The 18,660-nt window shown below is 44.8% G+C and overlaps 1 protein-coding gene across 1 annotated transcript in view; it reads right to left on the reverse strand.

Annotated features, from left to right (window-relative positions):
* Positions 1-18,660, reverse strand: part of PCNX2 (pecanex 2) — a 263,859-nt gene that overhangs the window by 32,833 nt on the left and 212,366 nt on the right. The window lies entirely within an intron of this gene.

The raw sequence follows: 18,660 nt of genomic DNA on the forward strand, positions 1-18,660 counted from the left end.
AATTGACTCTTCAGTCATGATGAAATATCTGTATTTTGGTAATATACCTCGTCTTGAATCTGATATTAATACAGCTATTCTAGTTTTCTCATAATTAGTGTTTGTAAGGGATAAAACTTTCCGTCCTTTTGGGACTTCCCTGGTGGTCCAGTGGTAGAGAATTCACCTTGCGATGCAAGGGATGCGGGTTCGATCCCTGGCTGGGGAACTGAGATCCCACATGCCGCAGGGCAACTAAGCCTACTCGCCACAACTGCTGACCTTGAGCACCTCAACTAGAGCCCACGTGCCCTGGAGCCTGCGCGCCACAACTAGAGAGAGAAAACCTGCCTGCCACAACTAGAGAGAAGCCTGCACTCCGCAATGAAGAGCCCGCGTGCCCCAACAAAAGATCCCGCATGCTGCAACTAAGAGCTAGCGCCACAACTGCTGACCTTGAGCACCTCAACTAGAGCCCACATGCCCTGGAGCCTGCGCGCCACAACTAGAGAGAGAAAACCTGCCTGCCACAACTAGAGAGAAGCCTGCACTCCGCAATGAAGAGCCCGCGTGCCCCAACAAAAGATCCCGCATGCTGCAACTAAGAGCTGACGCAGCCAAAAATAAATAAAATTGAATTAAAAAATAATAAATAAATCTTTTTTTTGTTTGTTTTTTGTTTTTGTTTTTTTGTTTTCTGCGGTACGCGGGCCTCTCACTGTTGTGGCCTCTCCCGTTACGGAGCACAGGCTCCAGACGCGCAGGCTCAGTGGCCATGGCTCACGGGCCCAGCCGCTCCGCGGCTTGTGGGATCTTCCCGGACCGGGGCACGAATCCGTGTCCCCTGCATCGGCAGGCGGACTCTCAACCACTGCGCCACCAGGGAAGCCCATGATAATAAATAAATCTTAAAAAAACCCTTTCTATCATTCTACTTTGAATCTATCCACGTCTTTGTATTTAAAACGTATCTCTTGTACACTGGGCATCGTTAGGATTTGCTTTTTTATCAGTTTGATAAATCTCCACCTTTTAATGACAGTGATTAGTCCATTTACATTAACGTGCTTATTTATATGACTGGGTATAAATCAACCACCTTGCAGTGTTTGTAATTCGTCCACTTTTTTTCCTTTGCATTCTTTCCGATATTTGGGCGTGGGGGGAGCGTGCTGAATAACTTTTAGTGATTTACTATGTATCAGCTTTTAAATCAGTTAGCTATAACTCTGTTTTATTTTTTGCAGTTTCTCTAGGAATTATAATGTGCATTTTTACCCTATCACATGGGTAAAATTCATACTACTCTTCCTGTAACGTAGGACTATTACAATGGTATATTTAATCCTTCATGTCCTTTGTGTTATTCAAGCATTTTACTTTAATGTATATTAACATTTAAACCCCACAATAGTTTGTTATTATTTTGCTTTAAACAATCAATTCCGTAAAGGCTTACAAAGATAAAAAATCTTTGCTTACATATTTACCATTTCTGGCAATCTTCATTCTTTTATGTAGAATCCATTTTCCATCTGCTATCATTTTCTTTCAGCTGAAAGAGTTTCCCTCAATATTTCTTGCAGCGCAGGCTATCTGGTGATTATGTCAACTCTTCTTTATCTGTAAAAACTTAAATTTTGCCTTCATTTTCCTAGATGTAGAATTCTGGGTTGAGTTTTATTTTCCTTCCAGCACTTAAAAAATATCATTGCGTTATTTTCTGGCTTGCATTATTTTTTAATGAGATGTTAGTGATTAACTCACATAGTTGTTTCCCAGTATATTATGTGTTTTTAAATTTTTCTCACAGTCCTCATAAAATGACAATAAAAAATCTCAGACGCTCTTATAATTATTCTTTACTTTTCAGCAATTTGATGACCGTGCACTTAGGTTTGGTTTTCTTTGTGTTTATCCTGCTTGGGGTGTGCTGAGCTCCTGGGATTTATGAATTGATATTTTTCATCAAATTTTTAAAGTGTTTGAATAATAGTTCTTCAGTTTTTTCTGCCCCTATTTATTGCTTCTCCTTTTGGGATTCCACTTACACATACGTCAGGATGCTTGATGTTGTCTCACACATCACTGAATCTCTATTTTCTTTAATCGTTTCATTATTTGCACATCAGTTTGAATGGTTTCTATTGCCTTGTCTTCAAGTTCATTGATCCTTTTTTCTCCTGTTAAGCCTATCCTCTAAGTTTTTCATTTCAGACATTGTGTTTTATTCATTCCCGGAACTTCAGTTTTTTTCCTGTCAATTGACAGTCTCAATTAATTCATTCATTACGATAATTTTCCTTTGAATTCCTAAACATATTAATATCTGTTTGAAACTTCTTTTCTGTTAACTCCAACATCTTTGGGTGTGTTTCTATTTTGTTTTGTTTTGCTGGTTATGGGTCACTTTTTTTCCGCTTATTTACATATTTACACACATTTATTACATGCTAGGTATTGTTGATGTTATAGTATTGACAGTCAGGACTGTTTTTTTTCTTCCTTTAGAGAGAGTTATGTTCTGTTAATGAGTCAATTTATTTGCACGTCAGCTTGTCAGCTTGATCCTTTTGAAACTTGCTTTTAATCTTGGTTTGGAAATGTCTACAGTAGCCCTTATTCTAGGGTGAGAATATCTTTACTCCTAAAGCTTGGTCTTTCTGGACCTCAGGTGCATTCCTGGGATGTTCAGCCAGGTCTCTCCACTGGCTAACTGGAATTTCTACATCTCTCAGCATGATATGGCCTCTGTCATCTCTATTTAGCTCACCTCACCAGTTACTGTTCCCTGTCAGGTCTTGATGATACAGGCTCTTGCTATACAAAAGCAGGTTAATATTCATTCAATCACCCTATACTGATTTCTGTAGCTCCTTATCTGTGGAATTCACTCCTGCCTAGTACTCTGACCCACAAATTCTGATTCTACCTCCCTAGCTAAACAAGACCACTGTGCTCTCTTTGGGCTCTACCTCCCTGCTGCTACAGATAAGAAGGCGCCTCTGGGAAGAAAGCAGGGACAATTGTGGGAGCTCACTTTGTATGCTTCCCCTCTTTCAATGATCAGAGCCTTGCACTGTCTATTGTCCAATATCTGAAAACAGTTGATGAATATGTTTTTTCTAGCTTTATCATTGTTTGTGGCAGGAAGGATATTCCAATACTGGCTACTCCGTCTTGGCCAAAAAAGCAAGTCTCTGAATCCTTTTACGTGTATTTTGAAACTTAATGCAAACATGAAACCTGTCCCTACACCCACTTCCACACCATTCATTTTTCCTGGGATCCCATCTCATTATTCACCATGCCTGGTATTTAGTAGGTGATAGCAAGGTGGTTGGCGGAATGATCGAAGGACTAGCTGGATGAACAAATGAAAGAATTCTTATCCCGATCACTGTATTACAGGCAACAGACACCCTACTGAGAAAATACATAGCAGATGCAACAGACTCTTGTTACATTACAGGAGGAAGATAAAGAAAAGCAATGCTTAAACTAAGCCTCTCTATAGAACCCATGCGTGAGATGATCGTAATACATCATAGATGAGAAACTGCAACTTGCAAATAAAAAAGTACACGCAGAACTCTTAGGATAACAGTCTATGAACTAGGAGTCAAGATCAGGAAGGGGAGAGCAAGCAGGTTCTTGTAACATAAAGTGAAATAGTGAAGAACTGACCCCAGGTCTTAGGATTCCATTCATCTTTCTCCAAGACCTCATTGCTTTGGGTCTTAGCTGAAAGCACTCTTTTTTAAACATTTCAGGGATCTCTTTGCTCATTCTGTAATATAAAACTCTTATTCCCTCTGGGAAAGATGTACAGAAATACACAGGTGAAACACAAGCAGCGAGTAATTCAGATCGCGAACTGTGGGGCACCCAGAGTGAGTAACGAACTACCACTGCGTCCTAACTGAGCCACCTACTGGGACCCCCGGACGTTAGACTCCAGGGGTGGGGGAGGTCTCATCCCACCCCAATGGCACAATAAACAGCACTGGTTTACTGCTAGCTAATAATATGATTTGGGAAGCAACGCTCTTCCAGTGAAAGAAGTAATAGATCTCACAAAGGAGAAGCATAAAGGGGGACCTTCACCTCAAATAGATTAGCAAAACTTTAAATGACATGCCTCGAGGTTTTTTTTCCCTCCTTCCTTTTTCTCCATCCAGGTCAATCATTTTATCGTATTGTTTGCTTCTTTTACATCAAACTGGAAGGAGTGTGTGTGTATTTATGAGTACATGAGATGATGCAGAATGTGGATTTCTACCATCTGAAGGAAATAAGTTAGCACCATCCTTTGTGAGAAGCAGGGGCTCATTTCTACACTGGTAAGAGGACCACTGAGGACGGGGTTTGCTGTGAAGGACTGCTAGGCTTGGTAGAGACACTGTAACTGCCTGAGGTTTTTAATAAATATTCAGTTCAGGTAGGTCTTGGTGCCTTTCTTAGGAACAAAAGATTCATAGCTGGGTTCACATTGTAAAAGAATATGAAAATAATGAAACGCAGTCATGTCTGCAAAGGTGCTCATTTTGCTGTTCGCATGCAAATCAGGCCCATATCCTTCTCAGAGAGCCTCCCTGGGTTTAGAGCACATTCCCTCCAAAGGGAAGACCAGAGGTCTGCTGCCCCTACACTGTGACCTTTCCCAGATGGCTGTCTCTGGAGTTTCCATGGAACCGAACTCTTGGCATCTTTCATGTTGCTGTGGTCTCATGGCCTAAGTCAGTGGGACATAGAAGGCATTCAATAACCACTTTCTTTTTTAACATTTTTATTGGGGTATAATTGCTTTACAATGGTGTGTTAGTTTCTGCTTTATAACAAAGTGAATCAGTTATACATATTAACCATTTTTAGAATGAATTTTGAGGGACTTCCCTGGTGGTCCAGTGGTTAAGAATCTGCCTTCCAATGCAGGGGACGTGGGTTCGATCCCTGGTCAGGGAAGTAAGATCCCACATGTCATGGGGGCAACTCAGCCCACGCACCGCAACTAGAGAGCCCGTGTGCCACAACTAGAGAGAAGCCTGTATGCCACAACGAAGAGTCTGTGCGCCACAACAAAGATCCCGTGTCTTGCAACTAAGACCTGACTCAGTCAAATAAATAAATAAATATTTTAAATGAATTTTAAGAGTATCTTGGAGTCTCTTCATCCTAATAGATAAGCGTGCCTCGTGAAAGCTGTGAATTGAACTGACAGTGTGTCTAGTAGATCCCAGATACTTTGCACACAGGATATGCATCAATTTCCAGAGTGCAGCCGTTGCGGCTGTGCGAGGTAACCCTCTCCTGGCTACCTGACCCTTTCCTCCTCCCTTTCCCTGTTGCCAAAGGGGCAAAACTTCCCCCATTTAAGAACCGTTGGGCATCCTTACCAGTGACTGGCCAGGCCTGGCTTATTTATTCATACTAAATTCCAAAAAGGAATGAAGTCCATTCAAAAAGGCAGACACAGAGGCTTCCCTGCTGGAGCAGTGGTTAAGAATCCACCTGCCAATGCAGGGGACACGGGTTTGAGCCCTGGTCCGGGAAGATCCCACATGCCACGGAGCAACTAAGCCTGTGTGCCACAACTACTGAGCCTGCGCTCTAGAGCCCACGAGCCACAACTACTGAAGACCACACGCCTAGAGCCCGTGCTCCGCAACGAGAAGCCACCATGATGAGAAGCCCACGCACCGCAACGAAGAGTAGCCCCACATCACCGCAACTAGAGAAAGCCCGCGCGCAGCAAGGGAGACCCAGCACAGCCAAAAGTAATAAATAAATAAATAATAAATTTATAAAATAAATAAATAATAAAAAGGCATACACAGTACAAAAGCAAATGATAAAATTTAAGTGGCAATGGGGACAGGAAAAATATAATGAAGCCAGAAGGATGTCTAGAGACCTTCACTTCATTCTATGATGTCCTATATATTTGCTAAAGGTGGGCCACTGATTTCACTCAGGCTTTCTAGCAAGCACTGTAGAAAGATAACTTGAGTTTCTCGTGTCCTTAAGACCAAAACAATATAATTGCTTGGAAGGATCATAGCTATTTCTGGCTAAGACACCAGAGAGATGACATCCCCAGGACCTTCCTAAGAGAGAACATTGTACAGTATGGAGACCATCATCCTTCTCGGCATTGCATGGCAGGTACAGTCACGATGTTCCAGAGCTGTTCTAATATGGCCAAAGTACAATTAAAAAAATTTCTATAGGTGGCCAAAATAATTCAGCTTTAGGTATGTGGTTCTCCAGAGGTCTGGTGTCACCCAAGGGTAGACAGTGGGGATGCAGGAGGACTGGGACAACTTCACACCTTTCAGGAAATCCTTAATATGGACCATTTCTCTCCACCTAGTTTTTTATTGTTTTTTTGTTTTTTTTTTTTAATTTTTTGGCCGTGCTGTGCGGCGGGATCTTAGTTCCCAGACCAGGGATCGAACCTGTGCCCCCTGCAATGGAAGCACGGAGTCTTAAGCACTGGACCGCCGGGAAGGTCCAATCTCCAGCTAGTTTTGACAGTTACTGTGCATTGAGGGGCAGTGAATTGCAACGTCCTCTCTGACGAGCACAGGAGTGTAGCTATTCTGCGCGGCTGGTTAGCATAGGCACGCCTGCTTCAGTGGTCTACCAAGCTGGAGGTAGAAGTGACGTTCTCCTGGGAAAGCTGGGAAGCCAAAGGAGAACGTCTGTGTGATGTTAGAAACGGAGGGCGGGCTAGCAAACAAAAGTCGGGGAGGTGCCCTCCTGGCTGGGAAGCCTGGGCCAGGATCCTTGAAGGGGGGAGGGGAGGCTCAGGGCAGTCCGGCTGGAGTGGGAAGTTGAGTCCTATGGAGACATTTGAACTTCATTCTCTAGGTGACAGGTAGGTCACAGGGGTTTTTAAATCCCAAGGAAACAGGAAGAAAGTTGCACTTAAGAAACCTTCCCCTACAGCCTTGGGGGAGTAAAGTGGAGTTGGGGCAATCAGCCACCCACAGTCCCATTTCAGGTGAAAAGTGCTGGGGACTGAAACCAGGGTCCAGGCTGTTTACCAAGAGGTTGGAGGAAATGATGGAGAGGGGGAGCCATTATGTGACGGGGACTTCAAAGGGATGCATTAAAAATGGTCCCCTGAAGCAGCAAGGCTGCGCTCAAAGAATGTCAGCTTGTTTACAACCTTCCAGCAAGAGGAGGCACATTAAAGCCCAAATGCACAACATATTTTAAAGACTGGGCCTCCCAGCCCTAAAGTTTTCCTCCTTATCTGATGTGCGTTGTCCCAAAGACTCTGGCAACTGGATTCCACAGAAAACCCCAAATATCATCAACATTGTTATGTTTAGTTTTATCCACTAATAATGGTTTAAAACAACTGTACTAGAGACTTATTTGAGCTGAGTTTTCAAATGGCCACGGCCTTCATCAGCCCAACGTGCCAGGCTGGTGTTTTCCGTATGCCAAGCAATGAGGTCACCAGGAGGGGCTGACAGAGAGCAGTTTAGATTGTCCTGCAAGTACAACCAGTCCCTGCTCATGGAGTGGAAGAGAAGTAGGCATAGATACGGTTAAGCCAATGCTTTTCAAGCTTCAGGTGGGATTTACAGACACACACTTTGGGATGTGTGTTGGACTATTATTAAATAAAATGTATTTCCTTCTGAGGCCACAGGGCCACAAAAGGAGGAGGCCATCAGTTATAGTCATTGCTAAGTACAAAATAGTCCACTTCCCTGAACACTGGGACCTCACACAGCCCAGCGTGCGTTGCATGTTGGAAACACAAGATGTGAGAGGCTTAGCCCTGCGAGTGCTTGTTGGAGATGCATTCTTAGTGCCCCTTATAATACCGTAATACATGTCATAACGAGGACTTCCAGAACATTTTTCTTCAGGCTGGAACTCTATCGTTACTTCTTGCTAGTTGGTTAGATCAAGGGACATTTTGTGACCAAATGAAATAATGTCAGAGAAAGCTGTTTAAAAAATTTTGAAGGATTGACATTTCTAGAAGGTCACGGTGGAATTTTTTCCCCAAAATTTCTCCTGCAGCTTCAATGTCATGGAGATGGCTTTCTCAGCCCTTCCTCCAACCCATGCTAGTTCTCTGAGACGGAATCTTAGAACATGAGGCTACAGGAACATGCAGGTCATCTATCCCCAGCGACCTGCCCTGGGAGATGACCCTGTATCTGCTAGACATCACCAGCTTTAATTTCTGGAAAGAAATACTTATTATAACAAGAGTCTGTTTATATGTAAATCTGTCCCATTACACTTCCTACTTGCTAGTTGCTAAACATCCATTTGATAATCACCCCCTTTAAATTAATCTAACCTTAAAGATGGAGAAATGGCCACAGAGCAGAACTAAAACAAGGAACAGGGTTGGCCTGTCGAGACAATGATGAGTTTAGTTTTTTATTCTTTTACTGGACAATTTCTCCCCAGTCCCAATTTCCATTCCTTCGGCCACATTCGACCCGAGTGTCTTTTAAGTGTCACACTGAGAACCTAGGAGAAGTGTATTTGCTCAGTGTACAGTGGAAGAAAAGTATGTTAAAGTAGTTTACAGCATGTTTGATTTTGTGGGGATAGCAGAGGTTTTTTATTATAACAATTTTCTCTCCCAAGGACCCTCAATTTGCTTTAAGATCTGTTCATAGGAATACAACTTCTTTCATGACCTGTTTGGCAGGATAGATTTTGAATGTGGTCTAACAGTTTTTCTCAGAGAATTTTTATTTCAATACATCATCTTTTTATGGGATACATACCAACTTAAAAAGTGACTTCTCTGATAGCATCTCACTGATTGCACACATCAACCTGGTTATCCAGACGTAATTTTTTCTACTAAAAATAAGGACACTGAGTCTTAAAAGCAACTTGTCCAGTAGAAGGGTCTGGTCTTTTGAATTTAAAAATCAGTATTTTCCCCTTATCACACAGTGTCTCATGAGCCTTGACCAATTACAAACAAAAGTTCCCTGAATTTACTTTTTTCTACCAGCCCACAGGAGAAAATGAAATAAACAAAATCACACAGTGCCCAGGGAGACTTACACTGGGCAGGTATGAAGCATAAGAAAAGTTGAAATATACATAATAATGATACCTGTGAATGACATGCTTCCCTCCACGCCTGGTCCATTTCCATGAGAAAACCAATGCACTCAACCTTACTGAGTTGGCCCCTTTCTGACTAATATTTAATTCAAAGTTGTATTATCTGGCTTTTCTCCCACAAACTCTTTTTTTTGAATGTTGAAAGTTAAAGTATGCAGACTCTGTTAACGTTCACCAGGAAAGCCCCTCTCCTTTCCCAGACTTGCTATCTGGACAAGCAGGGCTTTGTCTTGTTTACTAACATGTCACACAATTTGAGGAATTCTGAGTGGAGAACTTATTATTTCCTGGGTGAAGTTTGGAACCTAGGGACCTAACAGCTTCCTCAAGCTGGGTAGACAAAAGAAGTAAAGACTTGCTAATGACCTAGATGTTGCCGTAGAGAAGACAGAATTCTAGCTAGTTCCAAGATTAGTGAGAGCTATGGCTCTACGTGGATTAGCCAGTTAGGATAAGCGTTTGGGTTGGATTAATTTTAGATAAGATTAGGTTACCCAGATATTTTTAAAATGTCCCCGCAGGCTGGCGATTATGGGGTGTTAGCCTAACTATGAAAGGGCTGATAACATTTCCACAGACAGGAACATATATCTCATTTTTTTTGGATATTCTCCAGACCCAATGGTAATGTGGGGATACATCCTGATAACTAACTATGCCTTTGCTTTCCACGTTCCTTCTGCAGGAGCCATCCAGCTTTCACACTTGCTAAGGCAGTTGGCAGTTCAAGAAACTGAGCTGCTAAAAGAGGCGATGCCATATTAACACTTCGCCGCATATTCAGGTAAAAGTTTTATTTTTGAATTTCAACAACCAAAAAATGGTTACTCGCTCTCTTTTCCCCATATTGTCTCCTTATTTATCTTTCCTTTCTTCCTTCCTTCGTTCTCTCCTTCCTTCCCTCCTCCCTCCTCCCTCCAAGGCAGAGGGATTTACTACAAAGGTCATGGACTTTGGAGTCAGCCACATCTAGGCGTTTACCCCTCCGCCACCACTGGTGACTCTGTGGCCTTGGGCGACTTACTAAACCTCATTCACCCAATTATGTCATGTCTAAAAGAGAGATAATAATACCTACTTGCTGTATAGACTGCTTACGAAGAATATTCTGATAATATATGCAAAGGGCTTACTATGGTACCTGGCACATAACTGGTGCTCAAGAAACTTCAGACTGTCTCTCCTTCCTCCCTCAACCAACCTCTACCTGGCATCCCTCCATGAGCCCGTCAGTGCACGGGGAGACAGGCAGGAGGCCCAGCCTTCGAGGGTCTCACAGCCTGTTAGAACCTGGCTTAGTCAATTTTCATAGCCTGTAGGAATAAAAAACTGAATGTACAAACTGTGCGAGAACACTGAAAGTAAACTGGCTTTGGTTGTCAAGTGATTACTTGTTTTGTTATCAACAAACACAGACTGACTGCCCACATGCTCAGCATCTCGTCCTGATGGCAAAGATTCACAATCTACACATACAAACACCTAAGAGCAAACGTCGTTTTCACCACCGCCCCTCTGTGTTAAATAAAAGGACAGAGTAATCTGCATTGGTTATGTTTTCTTGTTTGAACTAGGATATGAACAAAAACTGGAAATATTTGATCACATGGGAACATAGAAAATATATACAAATGCAGTATCATTCATTGCGAGGAAATAGTGAGAAATGAATAAATCAGCAGAGAAAAATGTAGTTCCACAAATAATAGAAGAGGTAAATGTCCACATAACATAATGCATTTCTGATATCATTTTTCTTGAGTGTTCCAAAATCCCACTTTATCAAATGACTCTTAAATATATATTTATTATATGTAATACAATAAATAAATATGTGATATATATGTCTGTGTATATAAATACACATAATTTCCTAAGATCTCCCCTAAGATGATTTTTGGAAAACAGATCTTACTGTGATAAAACGTAGCAGTCCTATACTAACAGGGATATTGAAGGCTGCAGGCATATCCACACACATAAATAAATTTCATTTCAGCAGCCTCGAAACTTTCCACGCACGTGACGCAGCCTCAGATGACAGACTCCGCTTCATCGTCCCATGAGAAAATATTGTTTCACTGCAGCTCAAGCCATTTGCCCAGGGAGGCCTGCAGTCGAATTCCCACACTGTTCTAGAAGTTACATTTTCTGACCCCATCGTAATCATCACCTCCTCCGCACCCAGGCCACAGACCCTTGAAATTCTTTCTCCGGGCCCCTGCTGGGGCTCAAGATATATTTCCCAGCTTTTCTGAATGTACTCCCCTCTCTTCTAGGCGCTCGGCTGGAAGGATGACCCCTCCTGTTGCCCAGTGGGTCTGCAGTGCTCCCCAGTGGGACGGACTGCTTTGAACACGCCTCCCAGGAGTACTCCCAGCTGATGCTTTCAGGGGACACACTGGACCTGCCCCACCCTCTCTTGCTGACATCCTCTACAGCCCCTCTAGGTTACGTCCAGTCCTTCCGTGGAGATGCTGGCTCTGGCTCGCTGTCACTCTGCAACGTACCTCCTGCCATCACTCTTGGGACTTCAGTATCCACCGAGATGCTCCTTCCGACATCCTGACCTGACGTCCACCCTCCGATGATCTCACCTTCCACCCGACCGTAACCCTGGACCCGGATTACCCCAAAGTGCTTCCCCTCTGTAAGTATCTGCTCCAAACCTCGTCATCTCCAGCAACCATTTCCTTTCCGCTTTCAACTTCAACCATCCTGGTACCCTCCCCAGATCCAGGAAGTCCTCTCCCCAGGTGGTATTTCCACCTCTCTCACACCCTCCCCGCCCTTCTTTCTCAGCTTACATTCCACGGCCAGGCATCAAAATCACTATCACACCCTTGTCCTTGCCTTCACGACATTCATCTGGCTCAACCCCAGCCTTGATTAACTCCACCTCTGCCCTTCACACCTGCACCCATGAAGCTGGATGTGGCTTAGGGAAAATTACGAGCAATCTTAACGGCTCTTCTTTTAAAGTCATTGTTGCTGATCTCAAGCGCGCTCTTCATGCTGGGGATGGACTACTTCTCTACCCCATCCTCCTCCCACGCTCACGCCTTTTCTTTAACGCCCCACCGTGGGTTCCATCCTCCCAGCCCTTCGGATTCCATCGCCTGCCACATAGCAAGCCCTCCTCTTCCCTTGGCCTGAAATTCCTCCACGCCGCCTCGTCGTCATGGAAATGCTTCTGATGCCCGATCCGATCCTCAGCTGGTGGACTAACGCTTAGGCATATCCACCTTGCCTTTGGTGACCCTGCACCAGCAGGAAGCCAGCAGCTACTTAGCGTCCCCCCTTGACACCAGCCGTGGTTCCAAGCACTGGGCTATCTACCAGCAACACCCATTCCCTGGGAGGAAATTATAACAAACTCCAGCAGGGAGAAGTTCAACTTTCCCCCAGTCATGATATGGTGGAAGCATTTTATATCTCCTGGACTGATGGGCCGTCAGAGCTGGAAAGAACTTATAATCACACCGAGGCTTTGATGAAGGAACTGACACTCTGAGAAGCCAAGTCGCGTGTGTGCCCAGTTGAACATACTGACCTAAAGTGGCATTTTCTGTGCAACTGGGAAAATGATATGGAACTTTTGCAAGGCTATACAAGTGATTGAAGGCATTATACCCCAGTTACTTAGTGTTTAGTAAACTGAATGAACACCACAGTGCAAATTTCAAACAAATACCCGAAAGGAAGAATGTAAAAACAGGAAATGGTCAGGTAAAAAGAGAAGTTAAGAGAGTCGTGTGGGTTTGCCCAACTCTACCACTAAGTAGCTGTGAGCCTCGGATAAGAATTCATCTCCGGGAGCCTGGATTTCCCCATTAGTTAAAGGGGAGGATGCGTTGGGATTATGGCCGTTCTGAGGGTAGAGGTCACCTGCACAGGTGAGAGAGCGCTTTGTATGTCATAAAGGATTCCCTGCAATGCCCTTATTTTTCCTCCTATGCTTGGTTCTTCTCTTCTTCGGTTCTAAAGACAGTATTCAAGCTGCCTGACTGCTCTTGATGGCAGCTCTGTCCTCCTCATTCATGTGTCTCCTCTTTTAGAGAAATAAGCCATCCACCTAGGTCACCTGGGTGACTAACAGAGAACAGACATGGACTGAACAGATAATCAGTTCTCACTTGCCCTTCTTTCTGTGCCCACCTACTCGGATTATGGTTAAATGCGTTTTCCAATCCAGCGGATTCCGTTTCTTTTGCAAAGGCTTGAACTTGGTGCCCCTCACACCGTGGACCTTCTAAAGTGCATTATCCGTTTCCTCGACTTAGATTTAAAGCCAACTCTTGAATGGTTTCCTTCAAGGCTCTCTGGTTGGGTAAACGCGAGGGATACTCATAAGCCCAAGAGCAGCTGTACAGTCCTGTTTCATTACACGCTCAGCAACAAAAAATTGTATTTCTATTCCGGGATGCACAGGCCAAAAGGAGGAGAAGAGAGCGTGGCTTCTTTGCTTGTATTCTTGATTTGAACTGGTATCAATCATTCACTATAGTACCATCCAGTGGAAATAGGATGTGCCGTGAACCCTGATCAATCTTTTGGGCTACCCAGGATCTGAACCCCTATTCTGTTTGGGAACTACCCACAGTGCCGGAGACCAGCTAACTGTTCACCAAACCTTTTTACTTCTCCTCCTGGGTACTCAGCTAGACAACATTTCTCTTACATTGGGTTGGCCTTAAAGTTCGTTCGGGTTTTTCCATAAGATGTTTTGGAACTTTTCGGCCAACGCAATAGTCATGTCAATTCTGGACAACAGAATTTAAGAGCGAATGATGCATCCCAGGTTCAGAACTGGCCCATAACAATCTTTCACGCAATCTTCCACTCTCTGCCAGCTTGACACTGAAGCCCAGGGTGACCCCGAAAGCAGTGCTCTAGGGAACAGGCAGAACTTCTACTGCCCAAGATCCCTGGCAGCGTGGAATGGTACCAGCCCCTCACCCCACCACCTCCTCTCACTGATCGGACTCTATGTGAATGCAAAATAAACATCTATTGTGTCAGCCCCTGAGATCTGGGACTCAACTATTACAGCAACTAGCAGGACAGCAACGAATGTACCCATGTTATAAGTCTCGGCGAGAGGGAGTCATCACCTCCTGCTACAGGAACTGAAAAGTCAGAGCCTCTCTGTCCTCCTCTCCTTTGCATCTAGAGCACATGCGTGCGATCTCAGCATCTTATCCGTCAGACACACCCACACCAGATGTGGACGCATGAGCTAGTGACACAAAGAAGCAGGGCTCACGTGGAAAGGGTTCTGGAAGGGGAGGTGGTGGCAGAGGCCATTCATCCTGTTTTGGGGGCAGAAGTGATAACAGCAGTAGCATCCAATATCCAGGGTCATGACGTCAGTGATGTGAGGGTAGTGCTGGCTCCACCAGCTGACGTGCAACCCCTTCACAGGCTCAGCGCTGCCGTGTGATTTCAGGCTCTCGCGTGATAGCCACCAACCTGCTTCCCCAGCCATCTCAGCGAGTCTGTGCCCTGTGTAATAGCTTCCAATAAACCCTTCTCCTGCTTCAGTTAGCCAGAGATGATTTCTGTCATTTGCAACTAAAAACTCCTATGGATACAAATGCATCCCCTTTCAGTGAAAGATGGATGCACGTTCTTGCCCCCGGCCGTGTGGACGCTTCCTCTAGGGTGTACTGTTCACTTCCTGAGTCAGAGTTGACTTGTGCTGCGAGCAGCTCATCTGTTCACTGGTGGCTTTGGTACGCTTCAGGAGAGAGGTCTAACGCATTTGTATTTTGACTGCCCCAGGTTGTGCTGAAGGAGGTGAAAATTTGACCAAAATAAAGCCTGCTATTTGGGAAAATGGGAAAACAGAAAGAAAAGTGAAGTCCTAAAAATATATCTTGTGGAAATACCCAAAGAGGAAGAAGAAAATAAGATCTTCCCTGGGAATACAGTACTGGATGCTGCAAAGAGATAGAAAACAGAATGGGCTTTTTAGGTCAACTGGTTTCTTCCTGCAACAAAAGCATAATTTAGATTTCATCAAGGTATATGACCTCTCAATAGCCCTGTGTTCCAAACTCCAGCAGAACTAGGTCAAAGAAAAGGTATTGTACAAGAGTGAGGGGCATCGGGGCAGGCTAGCTGGCTTTTTTTCTCAAGACGTCATTCCTGGGCAATCACTTTACATGATCACTGCCTCTGTCTTGTGCCCAACACATCTATGTTGGTCCCCAGCTTCCTTCCATATTTCACCCAGTGACGTTTCTGGAGTCTGGTATGTTATAAGATTGGCCCCCAGTGACTCGTGCAGTGTGACAGGGCCCCTTTTCTACCACCTGAATCTGAGCTGTATTTGGGATTGGCTGGGGTCGAAGAAAGATGGTAGGGGTGACTTGGTGCCTGTCCTGGAGGCTGGGCCTTAAGAGGCCTTGCAGTGTTTGTGTTCCCCCCTTTGGAGCCCGGAGACCACCTAGCTGTGAAGATGCCTCATCCCGCCCATTGGAGGCTGAGCGCACAAAGGGGCCAGGGCTGGTAGCCAGCCCTAGACGTGAATGGTTAAGTCAAAAAAGAAAACAATTCGTAGGAGGTGAGACCAAAACATTCACTGTGGTAGATTAAAAACCCCTACTCTATTGGTGGGAATATAAATTGGTACAGCCACTATGGAAAACTGTATGGAGATTCCTTAAAAAACTAAAAGTAGAGCTACCATATGATCCAGCAATCTCACTCCTGGGCATGTATCCGGACAAAACTATAATTCAAAAATACTTAAGCACCCCAATGTCCACAGCAGCACTATTCACAACAGCCAAGACATGGAAACAACCTAAATGTCCATCGACAGATGAATGGATAAAGAAGATGTGGTACATATATACAATGGAATATTACTCAGCCATAAAAAGAAAGAAATAATGTCATTTACAGCAACATGGATGGACCTGGAGATTATCATACTAAGTGAAGTAAGTCAGACAGAGAAAGACAAATAGCATACGATATCACTTATATGTGGAATCTAAAATATGGCATGAGTAAACTTACCTATCAAACAGAAACAGACTCACAGACATAGAGAACAGACTTGTGATTGCCAAGGGGGAGGGGGGAGGGAGAGGGACGGATGAGGAGTTTGGGGTTAGTAGATGCAAACTATTACATAGAGAATGGATGGACAACAAGGTCCTTCTGTATAGCAGAGGGAACTATATTCAATCTCCTGGGATAAAGCATAATGGAAAAGAATATAAAAAAGAATGTATATGTGTGTATTATTGAGTCATTTTACTGTACAGCAGAAATTAGCATAACATTGTAAATCAACTATACATCAATAAAAAAAATGTTTTTTAAAAGAGCCCCTGTTGGGCTTCCCTGGCGGCGCAGTGGTTGAGAGTCCACCTGCCTATGCAGGGGACGCGGGTTCGTGCCCCGGTCCAGGAAGATCCCACATGCTGCGGAGCGGCTGGGCCCGTGAGCCATGGCTGCTGAGCCTTCGCGTCCGGAGCCTGTGCTCCGCAACGGGAGAGGCCACAACAGTGAGAGGCCCGTGTACCGCAAAAAAAAAAAAGAACCCCTGTTGGTGATGAGGGGCTGGCCGACTTCTAGAGTCTAATTAACTTTGAGCCCCTTCGATTCAAAGATGGGTTAACTTGCGAAAAAAGCTGTAAGCCACACAGAACTTGTGCTATAACAATAACTCAGATTTAACTCAGCAGACCTTAAAAGTTCTTCCTTTGAATTTCGGGAAAAACAGGAAGCTGTCAAAATAGGCAATTCTATTGCATTACTGCACCAGAGACACTTAATTTCCACCACCTTCCGTGGCATTTTCTGGCACTTGTGCAAAATGCCAGGGAAACATTGCCTCTCTCTTCTGTACAATCTGATCATTACTCCCTCAGCCCAAAAACCTCTTCCAAAATAAGCTCCCTAAATTAGATTCCTAGAATTTCTAAGGATGCACAAGGATCCTCTCAGGTAATAGTTTTTTAAAAGTGAAGAAATGGCCAATTGCTCTTGGGTGAAAGGTGTCCTTTAGTCACCGTGAGGTTCTGGATGGCCATGACCTGACTCCTGTTTACCCTTCTAGCATTTTCTGTGACCCCTTCTTCCCAAACCACCTGGAAACTGCATCTGGCTCCTTCGTGCCTCTTTGTCATCACACCAGCTGTTCCCTCCTCTGTCGAGCTGACCAGACTCCGGTCCGATTGCAGTGCCCCTTCCCTGGCCCCCAAGCATCCCATGTACAGTGCCACCTTAACACTCACCTCGCTGAGCCGTAATTGCCCATCGCGTGTCTGCCTTGCGACGAGGCTCCAAGCTCCTTAAGGCGGGGCCTTCACTTCTGTACTCGAAGCGCCTAAGCCAGTGCTTGACATACTAGCAGTACTAGCAGTGCTGAATAAATGTCTCCCAAGTGAATATTAGACCCTTACGCCCAACTAGCTACCTGACGTATTCACTTGGATGAATCAAGCGCATTTGAAAGTACCCAAAATGGAGCTGTTGGCTGCATCCTCAAATGCAAAAGTGTTGCTCCTCGTTCAGGCTTCCCAGCTTCAGTAAACGCACCCCTGTCCACCAGGCACTCAACCTAGAAAGCGGGGAGCAGCCTGAGCACTCCGGCTTCCCTCACCCCAACACGTGGGCCCGTCCACCTCCGAGCCTCCTAGCATGTCTGTGCCTCCAGCATCTTCTCCTGCTGGGGTGACTACAGGACACTCCTAAGCGGTCCCCCCCCCCTTTTTTGCTTTCGTCCCCTCTGGCACCCTCTCTGCACGGCTACCAGAACGAGCTCTTCAGGTGCAAACTAGGTCAGAACCCTCCATGGCTCCCCACTGTGCACAGAAGAAAAATGCAGCCCTTCCCCCTGGCCAGGAGGCCCCCATGACCCGGCCTCCCACCCTCTCTGGTCAGGTCATTCCTCCCCAGTTGCTCCTGACTCAGATATTCAGCAGTTCCCAGTTCTGGGCCTAGAACATTCTTCTTCCCGTTCTCCTCAGGATCCTTCCCTGACGATCCCATCTCATGTACCACTTCCTCACCCTCTGCAGTGATTTCGGTCACAGACCCTTATTCACCTCCTTATACCTTTTCTGCAAGCTGTGACTGCTTTGCTCATTTGTCTACTTGTTCATTTTCCACGTCGTGAGGGTAACACTCAAGGTCACGTGCCCATTGCATCCCCAGCATTAGAACATTGCCTGACACAGAGGGAGGGCTGTATTGGAGAAAGGCGTGTATGAATCAAGGATAAACAAAGAACCCAGGAGACGGGCCCATGAGTACATCTGTGACGCTGATCCCTGCGTGATCGCGACACAACTGCAGCGTCTGATTCATGGAAAAACCAGAGTCACACTTCCCAGATTCAGGCCAACTCAGTCACCACAGGGCAGTAAGCATTCGTGTAGTGCCTGCTCGCACGCGATCTCATTTAAATCACACAACGACTTTATGAGGCAGCCATTCTTATTATCATTTTACAGATGATAAAAAAAAAAAGCTAAGAGACACTAAATGACTTACCCACAATAGACCATGACACTCGTAACCCAAGGAACCAGGTTC

Source organism: Neophocaena asiaeorientalis, unplaced genomic scaffold (assembly GCF_003031525.2).
Source record: "Neophocaena asiaeorientalis asiaeorientalis breed wild unplaced genomic scaffold, Neophocaena_asiaeorientalis_V1.1 scaffold436, whole genome shotgun sequence".
NCBI classification, from domain to species: Eukaryota; Metazoa; Chordata; class Mammalia; order Artiodactyla; family Phocoenidae; genus Neophocaena; species Neophocaena asiaeorientalis.